Here is a 16276-nt window from a genome sequence, read left to right as displayed (position 1 = left end):
CATGTGCCTTTCTTTGACTCTTCTGTGACCTGGGCAGCTTGGCTCCGCTGCCCCAGGTCAAACTGGTCTCACGAGTTCCCCGTCCTCTGGCCACCTGTGATTAGCATCAGGGCTTGACACACCATAAAGTCTTTTCATCCTACACAAGCCCCCAGCTAATCTCTTTCACACCTGACTGTTCCGGCTTTATGGCTTGTGTCCCAAAACAGGAGATGCTCATGTTTATTGGGGCCTATCGATATCTGATGTGGGATCTGAGCTTTGCTGTGTAAATAATTGCGGGCTGGCTTAACTGGAATGTGGGATGGTCATCATGGCTCTGCCTTTTCGTTTGAAATGTATACATGTAATGGCCATATCATAAACTAAAGAATGTATGCCTGAGGCAGGAAATTCTGTATTTAAGGAGAAGCCCGTTTCTGTGATTTTCAGCAGTCTCCTGAGAACATACACGCTGTTGTACTTCTAGGACGCCTGTAATTGGTCTGCAGCCAATAAACTGATCTTTGACTTCACCCAGAAGACTCTGTGTTTCTGTAGGTCTGAAACAGGAAGAATTCCGAAGTCATAGGGTGTGTTCCCCTGCACCGCTGGGCTTAAAATACCCAGTACTTCAACTCTAAAATGGCGCCTACATAATACCGCTGTGTGTTGCAATTGTATCACTCCAATATGGCGCTTACAGGCAAAATGTGCGAGTCCCCTTTCAATGTCTATGTTATTATCGACAATGTATGTAAACTGTGGGTGAAACGCGTCACGTTGGGTTTATGACGATAATAAACCCCCTTTGAAGTATCCTTGGTGTAGTGGTGAAGTCCTTTCCATGACCTGAGTGCACGAATGGAACTCAGTTTTTTGGAAAATATATATATATTTTCACAAAAAAAAACATAGGTTTTAGGGAAAGTTATAGTTAGTTGGACATTTCACTCGTATAAAACCATAGAAATTCCCCCGTTATAGTTAGTTCAGCTAACTATAACTCTCGCCCCCGCAATGCACTGCTGATGATGTCACATATTACATCACTCATGACATGGTCAGGGACATCACTGATGACATCACTGGTGACATCTCAAATGACATCACTGATGACATCATCCATGTGATAAATTGATGCATCTTCTCACACCCTAATATAACTTTTGATACACCCACTCTAAATTACAGACGGCCATTCTCAAAACCATTAACACTCCAACATCAATAACTACATACCCACTTGCTGATTCTTAGGTCTACACACACATCCACTCACTCATCCGTACAGTCACTCATACTTATGGTCACTCAGTACAGGACTGTCATATGCACTCATACACCTATATAGATACTCACACACCGCCACTCATCCATAGAGGTAATCACACATCTAGTCAGTTATGCAAATAAATAATCACACACCCATTTACTCACCTATATAGTTATACAAACACCTGCTCACTTACTCATACAAATACTAGAATATTCTTATGCTCTTATACAATCACTGATACAACCACATACTCATCCATACAGCCACTCTCACAATCACACACTATCACTTATAGCCATTTAAATACTCTAACACACATATATACTACCTTTTAAATATGTAGTTACTCTCACATGTACCACTGAGATATACATTCACTCACTAACACACCCATACACACACTCACCCACCCATGCAGTCCATCACAGATGCACTCTTGAAACCATGCACCCAGTGAATCACCCACTCACACATCTATGCACAGAGTCACACACACCCAACCCACACAAACACTCAGCCACCCATACAGATACTCAGACATCCAATCAATAACTCATATAGACACTCATGTAGCTATTCGCAAACCCATGCAGCTGCTTACACACCAACAGACAGATGGATACAGACATTCACACAGGTTACTCACCAACCCATGTATTTAGTAAGATACGTTTAATCACTCACTTATAGACTCAGTTACGCACCCACTAAATAAATCATCCATTCATACACTTATACACCCACTCATTCTTCAATACGCCTTTCCCTATATATATTAAACATAGTTAAACTTTACAGAAACACACAGTCATGGGATGATGCCATCAGTGATGTCATCAGTGATGTCATTTGAGATGGCCTCAGTGATGTCATCAGTGATGTCACTGACCATGTCATGAGTGATGTAATATGTGACATCATCAGCAGTGCATTGCGGGGGCGTGCGTTATCGTTAGCTGAACTAACTATAACAGGGGAATTCCTATGGTGTTGTACGAGTGAAATGTCGAACTAACTATGACTTTCCCTAAAACCTATGTTTTTTTCAGTGAATATATATATATATATATATATATATATATATATATATATATATATACATATTCACTTAAAAAACCATAGGTTTCACAGACGTTATAGTTAGCTGGACATTTCACTCGTAAAAAACCAATGAAATTCCCCCGTTATAGTTAGTTAAGCTAACTATAACTCGCGCACCCGCAATCCACTGCTGATGACGTCACATATAACATCACTCATGACGTGGTCACTGACATCACTCATGACATCACTGATGACATCTCAAATGACATCACGGATGACATCATCCAGTGAATGTGTGTTTTTCTGAAAATTAAATATATTTATATATGTATATCTCAAGGTCGATGGAAGAATAAATGGGTATATAAGTGTCTAAATGGATGATTTGTTTTTAAAAAATTGATTGTGTAACTGACTGATTAAGTGTATCATAGTGAATACATGGCTTAGTGAGTAATGTTTAAATATGTAAATATCTGTATCAGTCTCTCACTTTGTGTATAAGTGGCTGCATGGGTTGGTGAGTAGCTACATGAGTGTCCATATAGGTTATTAGTTGGTTTTTTGAGTATCAGTCTGAGTGTCTGCATGGTTCGGTGGGGGGTATTACATAGTGGATAGGTGCATGAATGAGTGACTCACTGTTTGTATGTGTTGAAGACAGCATGTGTGCAGGACTGTATGGGTGGATGAGTGTGTGTATGGGTGTGTTAGTGAGTGATAGACTGTCTCAATAGTGTCTTTATGAGTAACTACATATGTTTTAAACTAGTATATGTGACTATTGGTGTATATAAGTGAGTATATGTGAGAGTGAGAGATTGAAAGAGTTCCTGTATGAATAAGTATGTGTTTCTATAAGTGATTGTTTAAAAGACTAAGTATGTGTAAGTTTCCGTAGAAGTAAGTGTGGTGGTGTGTGTATAGCTGTATATGCAAGTAAATGGATGTTTGATTCTTTATTAGCATGAGTGACTATGTGTGTGAGTAACTATGGATGAGTGGCATTGTGTAACAGAATGTACAGGTGTATGAGTACATATGAGTGAGTGACTGTATAGGACTGTTGGTGAATGAGTGGATGTGTATGTGGATCTTACAATTACTGAATAGGTTGTTGTAACTGATATTGGTAGGTCCATTGTTTTGAAAATTTTAGTCTCTATTTTTGAATGTGTGTATCAAAGGTTATATTAGGGTGAGAGGAGGTCTGCCACTCTATCACAAGGATGATGTCATCAGTGATGTCATTTGAGATCTCTTCAGTGATGTCATGAGTGATGTCAGTGACCATGTCATGAGTCATGTTATATGTGACGTCATCAGCAGTGGATTGCGGGTGCGCGAGTTATAGTTAGCTTAACTAACTATAACGGGGGAATTTCATTGGTTTTTTACGAGTGAAATGTCCAGCTAACTATAACGTCTGTGAAACCTATGATTTTTTCAGTGAATTTGCAAGGTTTTTAAAATGCAAATTCCTAACTATAACGTGTGTGAAACCCATGGTTTTTTCAGTGAATTTGTATGGTTTTTTAAATGCTAATTCTTATATTTAACGTGTGTGAAATTATTATTTTTTTCTTTTTGCAAGGTTTTTTACTTTTTTTTTTTTACTTTATATTCTCTTTAAACACTATGGTAAAATTTTTAAAATTCTGCAATATATAATTTTTCACCTTTTTTTTAACCAAACAGGTAAGATATAGTAGTATAACATAGTGAATCTTTTTTTCCTTTTTTTTACGTGCGCGTACGGTAAGCTTACCGTAAGCGCACGTTTTGCTTTACGTACGTAATATTTCTACTCCGTTTGCGTAGTGTTACACAATTTACGTAGACGTCCGTACTGCGCACGCGACGCGTAAGCGCATACGTTACGCGCGCACGTTACGCGGAAGTGTTGGAGCGTGCCTGTTATGCGCATGCGCGTGTCTTTCATACGCGCATGCGTAGTTTTACCGTAAGCGCTCCGTAAGCGCTCCGTAAGCGTAACGTACGCGCACGGTTGGTCATGTGATCAAGAAACAGCACTTTTGATTGGTTTAAAGTACTTTCAGGTCTATAACTCTCCTACACCACACCCATTCCCCTCATTTCTGCTTGTGATCCCTTAGGAGAAGGAGCTGAGTTGTCTTTGTGATACGATGGCAGAACAGCAGTCCTCTTCTGAGAGTGAGCCAGGTAGCAGCATCATCAGAGAGAGAAGGAGGAAACAAAAGACTTCTTTTGTATGGGAATATTTCACCTATCCAGAGGGGCAGAAAAAGGTAAATGCTCCTTTAGTCACCTGCTCACTTTGTGAGCATGTCTTATCTAGAGGGAATCCTAGGAAGAAGTATTCCTTTGGAAATCACTCTATGGTTAGACACATTAAGGATAAACATCCCAGGACTTATGCTAGACATACTGGAGAAACATCTCCAGTAAGTCACCCAAGCACACCTGCAGATGCTCAGCCGAGTACTTCTTGGGCAGCTCAGCCGAGCACTTCCTCTGCGGTGGGAGCATCACCCTTTTCTGGTCCTCTGGATATAAACCCTCGTTTTGGCAGGGTTACAATGAGGTGCACAAGATGTCATGGCCTAATTGTTCATGCGGAGACCAGTGTTTCCCTCATAAACAATAGGATAGACCAGCACATCTGTGGTCCTTGTTAGTATTCCCATTCTTTCTTTCCTCTTTCCCTTTATGAACACAACGGTTCTTTTAAGAGCCAACCTTACTTCTTAATTTTTTTAAAAACTTTTTAAATGACTTTTTTTTTAATTTTATTTTTTAGCGTGCGCGTACGGTACGCGCATTTTTTTTTTTTTTTTTTTAAAAACCCAAAAATGTAATCAACCTACAAGGTCCATGAGGGACTACTACAGAAATGAAAAAAGCATAGAGAAGAGTAGTGAAAAAAGTGAGCATTAAATTAAATGTGTGATAATTCCTGAAATTTCACACTTACCTGACAAAGAAAATAACTAAAAGAAAAATAAGTGATTTTTTTTACTTGCTGAAAAGAAGTTTATTTTTATATTTTTCCTTTCTCAATCTGTAAAAAAAGAAAAATGTATTAATATTTAACAATAATTTTTAGAATACAGTGCACATAGTTTCATTTTTCATTAAACATATTTTTGCCCTTTTTTTGCTGTTTTCAGAATATATTGCATTTTACTGTAAATCGTAAAAGCAATTGCATTCATCACTTAACAGCGGGCAAAAAAATAAAACAATCACAAAGATTGTTTAAAAAAAGCCCAGAATCTCTTCTCATTAAAACATACCGTAATATAAACCTCACGTAAGAACCATCACTAATTTCAGTAAATATCGTCCGAAAATTCTGTTGCATAAGCATAATCACCAAAATAATTTGTGTCAAAGAAGTCCACAATGCAAATTATTACCTTTCCGTAAGGCCAAATGGTAATTTTTATAATAATATTTGATGACATTTCCGATGGTAATCCAATTAAATGGAAATAATGTTTTCGACAGATGTTGCAATTTCTTTCTAAAATTTTGGTTTCAGAAAAATTAAATAGGAATTTGCTAAATCAAAAGGCAAACGTTGCTTGAAAACCAATTCAGAATCATTACACAGTGTCCAGCCTTTTTCACATTTAAGAAAAACTGTGTAATGACCAGAAGTTACAAAAGGCCCATCATGGAAAATTATTGCAACTGTGACAAAAGTTTTGCCAGAAATTGATAATTGCTGTCCTGTAAATTTCTTTATTAAAGTGTCCAATTTTGTTCCATCAGCTCTACAACGTTGCATCGTTAAAATTACATACTGTCCATAATTCTTTAAAAATAACGTTGAAAACATGTCTGATTTACATTTCGAACATTCAATGTTTTGATTGGCATCTTTAACTAATTTACTAAAAGTCACTGATTTAGTCTCTGGCAATGTTAAATAGATAAACCTTTCTGAATCAACATTAGAGCTGCATGTGTAGAAACAGTTTTCACAACTATGTTCCCATTTATAAGACAGACCAAACATATTTTCTATTTCTACCCCTTCATCTTCAAGTACCAAAAGAATGTACATCAAGAATTCCTGTGCATCTTGCTGGACATTTTGTGAAAACTGTGTTCGTCCTGAACAAACATCTAATAGATTTCTAATTTAATTCGTACTTTCTATTTTTGCTTTATCAACACTCAGTTTCTCATAAAGAAGACTTAGCACAGAACAGAATCTTTTTTCATGATTTTCTATTATCTGCTCTTGCAAGCTTTCAAGATAAAATACAACATTCAGCCCTACATTTGCATAGCAGTTGACACCAGAGCTATTTTCAAAATGGAAACCAACAACCTGTTCAACATTGTCCTTTTTCTTTTTGCTTGCAATCACATGACTCTCTTTTTGTTTTCTCTTCTCTACATCCTCATTACAGATATTCTCAAATCTCCTTTTCCAACAAACAACACGTTTCTCCAACACAGGATACTGACCTAAATGAGGAGCATAGGTTCTTCTTAATCTATTGTACTCCTTAACACAATTTGCATCAGCACTAACTTTTGAGTCATCAAAGTCTATCATGAATAAACCAGATAATGTTTTCACTCGTGACAAAGCAACATATGCCATACCTTCTTTGAACACTGTAGATCCAATGTTTACAAATGCACTATCAACAGTTAATCCTTGACACTTGTGAATAGTTACAGCATATGCTAGAGAAAATGGAAACTGCTTCCTACGTACATATAAGTCTTTCACAAGCAAAAAACGGACTGAACAACGACTAATGTCTTTTACCTCTTCAATCTGATCAAATTTTATTTTTAAAAACTCAATTCCTTCTTTTTTCTGGTAGTTAACAAAACCCACAACTTTACCCATAGCTCCATTCACTAAACCTTTTTCAACATCCAAATTTCTCCTTAGAAATACTCGACAGTTCATGCAAAGATATAGATTTTTTTCTAATCCAGCTGTTTTCGAAATGTTCTTCTCTAGAGAATCCAATTTATTTTTCAGTTCGCCTGTTAATGTAATAGTAATTCTTTCATGTTGGATTTTGTCCACTGCTTCCATTTTCTTAATCTCTTCCTTTTCCAATTTCAAAAGTTCCTCAATGAATATCGAGAATTAACGTAGTGTTGGCATGAAGCAGATTACAGTATTTTTTTCTGCAATGTTCTTGTATATTTTCTCTGCAACTATTTCCTCATTTGGAAATAAATTATGTAGCAACCGACTCTGTGTTGCTTTTCTTCCTACTTCTGTGAGTAGTCCAATTCTGATATCTTTCAGAATACTTCCATATTCTTCATCATTTGCTTGCCTCATATTGGTAGTGAGTTCTTTGTACTCAAAGAATGTCCAAATATTCGCATTACCAATGCTTCCTAATGACTTCTTCGTGTCCTCATGTGTCACAGTATTAAACACTGGTTGTCCTTTAACTGGAGTGAGCTGCAGTAGATCCCCAAAAACTATAACATGTTTTCCTCCAAATAGCACGTCATAGTCTCTTTTTAGAATTTACTGCATTCTTAAATGCACAAAGGCAAGCATTAAGTTTGAAACCATGCTTACCTCATCAATAATGAGAACTTGCATCTTCTTCAACACTCTTGAAACTTCGAAACATGCTTCGCCAGTTAGCTTGTGATATTCTATTTTGTTCTCATGCTCCACTGGTAACATTAGCAAGCGATGGAGAGTAATTCCTTTAATATTATATGCTGCTAATCCAGTTGGAGCAGTAACAACACAAGATAAAGTTGAATCAGTTTTTTGCAGTAGGTAGCTTCTGATGACTTTAATTAAGAAACTTTTCCCAGTTCCAGCTTGTCCACTCACATACAACCTAATTGGTTCAAATGCTGTGCATGTGCACTCTTTATTTTCATGTAGTAATCCGTGATCAATTTTTTTTCTGACCTCCTCATAAATTTGTCGTTGTTCTTCATTCAGTTGTTGTTCCAAATCTGGTAAGTCTATTGAATCTTCCTTTGCTTGATTCATAGCCGTTTCCACTTCAGTCATGGCTATTGCAGCTTCATTTTCTACGATTGGTTGTCCTAGGGGATCTTGACTGAGCGTTCCAGAACTTTGGCTGTCTTGAGAACTGTCTCTAGCTACTTCAGCTGCAATTGTAGCTTCCTGTTCAATTTCTTCGTTTAACATTTGGACATAATTCCTGAAAATACTGCATTCAATGGTATCTTTACATGCATTAAATGAATCCTCATAGCTTTGAAATTCTCCAAGTAGTTCGTCCTCTGAACGCCATGGTTTAAACAACTGTAAAAGTGCCAAGTAGTAAAATTCCTTTTTGTCAGTAGTGTCACAACTCAGCTTCCTGTGATTAATCAAACTTCCTTTTGTTTGCTTCACTAAACATCCTTCCTCACCAATTACTTTATATTTTCCATTGTTGATGTCTTCTGTGGCTTTCCGTGAAAAAATGTAGTTCTGCAGCACTTCATAGAGACACATGTTCTCAAGATGATGACTTCTTTTTGGGTAATATGTGTCCAACATGTTTGTTTTCAAAATATCTGTACTTTCTGGGTCATTCTCGGCCAAATATTCAATTTCTCCAACAGATTTCAGTACCCGATTTCGCATTCCTTCAAGGCCTAAACTGACCCAAATTATTCTTCTGGATTTCGAGTAAAGACTTGCAGATGATAACCTATCTGAACATTCGTAGGATCCAATTTCTCGATGCGTTAACATCTTCAAACTGAAACTGTACAGCTTCTTACTGACACTCTTCTCGTGAGAAATCTCTTCCCACATTTCCTTCAATTCTGTTTTCTCAGATTTAGTAATGTATGATGTGACATACCGAGCAACAGCAATAGAATTGTCTGCCACATACTGAATATCCATGTTAGCATTCCACATGGATAAAATGACTGGGTTGTAGTCATTTATATATTTTGACTCTTCTTTTCTTCTCAGGTTGTACGTATTTTTGGGAGATTTTCTTGTAATAGTATGTCGCACAGCTGTTGACTCTTCCTTTTGAAAGAACAGGTCTTGGAAATCCAAATCGACATTTTGTGTAGAATTTATCTTTGGTCTTGTACTTCGGTCGACAGTATTTTCCACAGTGATGACTTTGGAAACGTAAAACTTGCTCTTTTAACTTTTTCTCTTCTGTGCTTTTAGGTATAGCACATGTTGCATATTCTTCAATGAAAGATAACACTGCTTCATCAGCATCTGTTCCAAATTTTGGAGCATCCTTGATCCACAACAGCATATGAATGTGAGGAGCACCTCTTGCTTGGTACTCTTTTCTCCAAAAGAAATCCAAAACTTCTCCAAGTGGTGGATTTTTTTTTTGTTGCAGATAAAGGACATCATAGCCTCAAATCTATGATTGAAATATCTGCAAACATTAACCGGATCCAATGAGCACAGTTCTCCTGCTGTCTTGTATTCGATGTTTTTAATGTTTGAATTTGCCTCTCGTAGAAAATCCAATAAATCATCCCAAGCGTATTCGGCACAGCTTAGGGTTAGGAACCATGTTGGAGTTCCTAAATTCCGTAACATACATTTCAATTCTCCATGGCGTCTGTACCAATATTCATTCGTCCCACGCTGACAAGCCATCAGATTGATCAATTGTGATTCCAAATGATCATCTCGCTGCTGCACTTTGTTCATAAAATCCTTAGCAGACACATTATGTAGATGTGTTCCACTTTTTAAAATGTGGTTTACTGCATAAGATAGTGCAGACAAGTCACTTTCAAATAACAGATGGAACAAATAAGGAATACTTTGACGAAATCTGTGATCTTCTGCATATAATCTTGTAGTCCGATACTCAGAAGCAGGAATCTGGACTGGACGTTCATCATATCGTCCACCTTCTCCTGTAGGAAACAGCTGGGGAAAACATCGAGCTTCCAAACTCTCCTCCCATACACTCACAGGACTTCCTTGTGCTTTTTTCATTTGAAACAGATCAATGGTGTTTGCCATTACTTCTTTTGAATGAAGAGGATGTATGCTGAAATGTTCATAAATTTCTTCTTCTGTTGACTTGTCAACTTTTTCAATTTGCCCAGTTGGTGTGTCTGTGTCTCCTACTAAATCTTCTTCATCTTCATCCATATAAATGGCTTCATACCATTTATTATTCCTTTTCAAATATAAATTTGCTCTTTGTACTTTCCGTACATCTACCAATTCCTGCCAAATTTTCTTATTCTTTGTAGGTACACCATTAACCAGAATAACTAATGGTTCAGTTTCCAAAGTATCTGTGTCAATAGTTTCCATATTTTTTTTCAAATCCAATGGCAAATAGACAACTCTTCCTTTTAAACCTCTCTGTAAATCTGAAGGAGGTAATTTGCCTGTTTTTGGCTCCATACGTACTATGGTCTGGAACGGATGAACACATTGAATGAGTATAGACTCATACGTATTTAAATCAGAAAGTTCCGCAGGAACTTCAACCAATTCTAAATTATTATGTACAGCTCTAGCTGGCATTTTATTTTCTTCCAACTTGTTGTAACAGTATTTACAAATACGATGATCTTCACCCAAATCAAAACAATTTTCAAGAAATATATATGTTGCAAAATCCTTCCACTTATAATTATCTTCTTCTTCACTTTTTTTGTAGAGATCAACATTCCTTGTTTGGATTTTGTAATGGCTTCTCCGGCAACAAATACAAGTAATATTTGGTCTTTCATTAGAGATGATAGCAAATTTTGTAATTTGATCTTCAAATTTCTTATTTACGGAGGGTTCTACATTCTCTTCCACATTTTCCTCAATAACTGTGTCATTCCCTGCACTTTCTTGATCTGGCCCAAAGTAACAAAACTGAATCTCATCAGTAACCTTCTCAACATCTGATACAGATCCACGAAACAGAGCCTTATTCAACTCATTTAACTTTAGTGCTGGACTTTTAGCAAAATACAATCTTCTCACAAATTTCCTAATTTCAGTATGATGAACTGCCAGCATCCTAAATTGGTGAAAAACACTTTGACAAACTTTCCTAGATAAACAAGCCAGAGAGTGACCTTGCAAACCAGTATTCTCTCTCACTCTGCATGGATCTAGTCCTTGAAGTACCTTAATCTTCTGTTTAACACTCTTTTTACTATATTCTGTTAAAAACTCACGTAATTTATCAATAGATTCCTGTCGCAAAGTACAAATACTACTACAATTCCAAGTATACACTGCGGCTTTAGGACGTCTCCCCATAACCTCATCTGCAATCACTTCTTCCTCATTTCTTGGAACCATTTTCCATTATACAACCATCCTTAACTTCATATGCTCGACCACTGGTGTCAACTGCATGCAGCAAACTATTACTTTGAAGATAACTCTCTTCATTAAAAAATGGTTCAGTACTTGAACTATGCATCCATTCTTCTAAAAACACTTTACAAAAGTTATTTCTTTTTACTACTCTTTTCTTTTTGCTTTGTGACTTCATTACATTAACTATTTTTTCTAATGTACGCATCCTGTTCAAAATTAAAATGAATAGTTTTCTTTTTAAATTTAAAGCCTTTGCTACAATGGCTTCAATATCTTTTTTTCTCTTTAAAAATGTTGCTCTTTTTTTATATTTTTGACATCCTTTAGCAAATTGGACATCACTCTTCTCTGAAACATTTTCCTACGGATCTCTTTAAATGCTGATTTTCTTTTCAAATTAATTATTATAGCTTCTGCTTCTGCTTGTACATTAGCATTTAGTAAATTCTCACTATTCTCCTGTTGTTTTCTACTTGAAACCAATGGGGGCATTTTTAAAAATTTTCCTTTTTTTGAATATATTTTTAAAAAATTCCTTTGTCTGCTTACCAGAAGACTTTTTCTTTTTCCCAACATGAGCATCTTCAACTAACTTGGGTCCTCCAGTTGTCTTCAAATAAACCTTTTTTTTCTGTTGTTTTCTTTGTCTTGATTTTATAGGCATCTTATATTTCCTTCACTGCTCTGCAGCAATACCTGAAAGAAACTAAAAAAAAAATACCTTTTTTGTAATTTAAATATATTACTATATTTGTCATGATCATTTCTTTTCTTATAACACTATCTATCCCTTTCCTACAAGTGAAAAACACAAGAAAACCAACACGAATGTAATCTCTAAGATCAATTCCTGTGTGCACACAGACTCTTGGTGTAATTCTAGACAGAACACGATATTTCTTTTGCAATTCAAAAGCACACTTATTATTTTATTTTTTTGCAATTGTTAATTACTCTAACAGTCTGACACATTTTCTTTATAGTTTACAGAGGCAGAAAACAGCACATGTGCAATCTGCTTTTGTCGAGCATATACATGTGTAACCTGGCAGACTGACTGCACTCCTGCAAAGATAATGAACCTTGGTGATGTTGAATGCATTAGCATTTGTCAGGGGGTCCAAAAATGCCATAAAAGACTCAAGCTGTGACTTTACGCAGAAAATTAAATTTGCTTGCCAATTTCAAAGCACACTTACTACTGTTTTCTGTGTTTTTAGGCAGAAAACGAAATTTGCTTGCCAATTTCAAAGCACACTTACTACTGTTTTTTTCCTGCAAGCGTTAATTACTCTAACAGTCGCATGCATTTTCATTACAGTTTTCAGACACAGAAAACAGCACATGTCCAAACAGCTTTTTCTGACCATGAACATGTATGACCTTGGTGACTGACTACACTCCAGCAAAAGAAATCAGCCTTAGTGATGTTGAATGTATTAGCGTTACTCACTGCTTCCATGAAACACCAGTCACTTGTGAATACTCAGCATGATTCTACAGGATAAACTGCTGGGTGTGTGCTAACAGTCTGCTTATGCAGACTGTGTATTTTCAGTAGCAAGAGACATACGCATGGTTACTTCCCAAAAGAACCAGAGAGACACCAAATACATCTCTGACAGCAATTCCTCTATGCTCACAGACTCATGCTGTGATTTTACGCGTAAAATGAAATTTGCTTGCCATTTTCAAAGCACACTTACTACTGTTTTCTGTGTTTTTAGGCAGAAAACGAAATTTAATTGCCAATTTCAAAGCACACTTAGTACTGTTTTTTTCCTGCAAGCGTTAATTACTCTAACAGTCGCATACATTTTCATTACAGTTTTCAGACACAGAAAACAGCACATATCCAAACAGCTTTTTCTGACCATGAACATGTGTGACCTTGGTGACTGACTACACTCCAGCAAAAGAAATCAGCCTTAGTGATGTTGAATGTATTAGCGTTACTCACTGCTTCCATCAAACACCAGTCACTTGTGAATACTCAGCATGATTCTACAGGTTAAACTGCTGGGTGTGTGCTAACAGTCTGCTTATGCAGACTGTGTATTTTCAGTTGCAAGAGACATATGCATGGTTACTTCCCAAAAGAACCAGAGAGACACCAAATACATCTCTGACAGCAATTCCTCTATGCTCACAGACTCATGCTGTGATTTTACGCGTAAAATGAAATTTGCTTGCCATTTTCAAAGCACACTTACTACTGTTTTCTGTGTTTTTAGGCAGAAAACGAAATTAGCTTGCCAATTTCAAAGCACACTTACTACTGTTTTTTTCCTGCAAGCGTTAATTACTCTAACAGTTGCATACATTTTCATTACAGTTTTCAGACACAGAAAACAGCACATATCCAAACAGCTTTTTCTGACCATGAACATGTGTGACCTTGGTGACTGACTACACTCCAGCAAAAGAAATCAGCCTTAGTGATGTTGAATGTTTTAGCGTTACTCACTGCTTCCATAAAACACCAGTCACTTGTGAATACTCAGCATGATTCTACAGGATAAACTGCTGGGTGTGTGCTAACAGTCTGCTTATGCAGACTGTGTATTTTCAGTTGCAAGAGACATACACATGGTTACTTCCCAAAAGAACCAGAGAGACACCAAATACATCTCTGACAGCAATTCCTCTATGCTCACAGACTCATGCTGTGATTTTACGCGTAAAATGAAATTTGCTTGCCATTTTCAAAGCACACTTACTACTGTTTTCTGTGTTTTTAGGCAGAAAACGAAATTTGCTTGCCAATTTCAAAGCACACTTACTACAGTTTTTTTCCTGCAAGCGTTAATTACTCTAACAGTTGCATATATTTTCATTACAGTTTTCAGACACAGAAAACAGCACATATCCAAACAGCTTTTTCTGACCATGAACATGTGTGACCTTGGTGACTGACTACACTCCAGCAAAAGAAATCGGCCTTAGTGATGTTGAATGTATTAGCGTTACTCACTGCGTCCATAAAACACCAGTCACTTGTGAATACTCAGCATGATTCTACAGGATAAACTGCTGGGTGTGTGCTAACAGTCTGCTTATGCAGACTGTGTATTTTCAGTAGCAAGAGACATACACATGGTTACTTCCCAAAAGAACCAGAGAGTCACGAAATACATCTCTGACAGCAATTCCTCTGTGCTCATAGACTCATGCAAAATTCACCACATACATCCCCTCTCAAACTCATAACTCACCTTTAAAATGTGTTAGTTGAGAAAGAAATGTGGCACTCAAACAGCAGACTATCACAGTCAGAATATCAGAGCTGTACACCTCTCTCCTCTGAGCAGAACCAATTAATGGCAATGTTTCCCTCTCTTTTTTCACACTTATACATGTTAATTACAAATCTCAGTGCTTCCCACTTTTTTTCAAATGAAATCATACATTTCTATTGGTTGAAAACTTCAACCCTTTTCCAAATGTTCCCTTCCCCCAACTTGACTTTTTGCCTGCTACCATAGCAACAGCTCTTGGAACACTGCTGTGAGGAGAGAGGTCAGAAGTTCACCACACAATGTTTCAAATCGAAAGACCAAGAGTGCTTCACCTGTCCAACCTAACAGCAAATCCAAACTATTCTTCTGTGGGAACACAATTTTCTAAACCAATACAAAACATGCTTCTATAAATGTACACATACAGCCTAGTTTTTAGTGTAGAATGGTGTGAAACAGCCAATGAGTTCTTTTTATTTAAAAAAAATATGTATGCCTCCATTTTCAAACTGTCTTTCATTTCATTTTGCCATTCTACTGAAAGACACCTTCAGAGTGCATCCAGATCTCCTTGAAAGAGGTTCACAGTGTGGATTGTAGGTCACAGCTATGTCTTCTGGAGTGAAAAATTTGCAGAAAAAAGAGGTATGGTGAGAGACCTTGCTTTGCCAAATGTAGACATTAAATGGATTGGTCAGAGAGGGTTAAAGTGGCACCAATTAATGCCTTTGGTGAAAACCTTTCTACATCTCCCACACCCTAACCTTATTATTGTGCACTGTGGTGGAAATGACCTAGGCACTTTAACTGGTGTAGGTCTGGAAATGCTTATTAAGGACACCTTTGTGCAATTGATGTCGCTTTTTCCTCATTCTGCCTTTGTATATTCTAACATATGCCAAAGGCAAAAGTGGAACTGGTCCTACCAATTTTGTCCGCAGATTGACAATGCAAGAAAGCACGTCAACAAATCTGTTTCTGCTTTCCTCAGAGACTATGGTATGGGTTCTATATACCACAACAACTTGCGTTACAACATGCAAGACATTTATAGAGGAGACGGTGTACATTTCAATGATGAAGGGAACAGAGGGCCCGATTCACAGAACTAACTTAAGACAAAATCCTAAACTTACTACCATTTTGGTATTCACAGAAGGCACTTACTCATTTTGGTATTCACAGAAGACACTTACTCATTTCGGTTTCACAGAAGTTAGGAGTCCTAACTTTAGGACTCCTAAATGCCTTCTGTGAATACCGAAAGTCTTAAAATTAGGATTTTTCTCAGTTTAGTAGTAGTATAGTTAGGACTCCTAACTTTAGGACTCCTAAATGCCTTCTGTGAATACCGAAAGTCTTAAAATTAGGATTTTTCTCAATTTAGTAGTCCTAAGTCTAAACTTAGGGCTACTAAATTGAGAAAAATCCTAATATTGTAATATTTGACAT

The sequence above is a fragment of the Triturus cristatus genome, chromosome 5_2, assembly GCF_964204655.1.
Source record: "Triturus cristatus chromosome 5_2, aTriCri1.1, whole genome shotgun sequence".
Taxonomy (NCBI): Eukaryota; Metazoa; Chordata; class Amphibia; order Caudata; family Salamandridae; genus Triturus; species Triturus cristatus.
The sequence above is the reverse complement of the archived record's forward strand: the minus strand, read 5'-3'. Positions refer to the sequence as shown.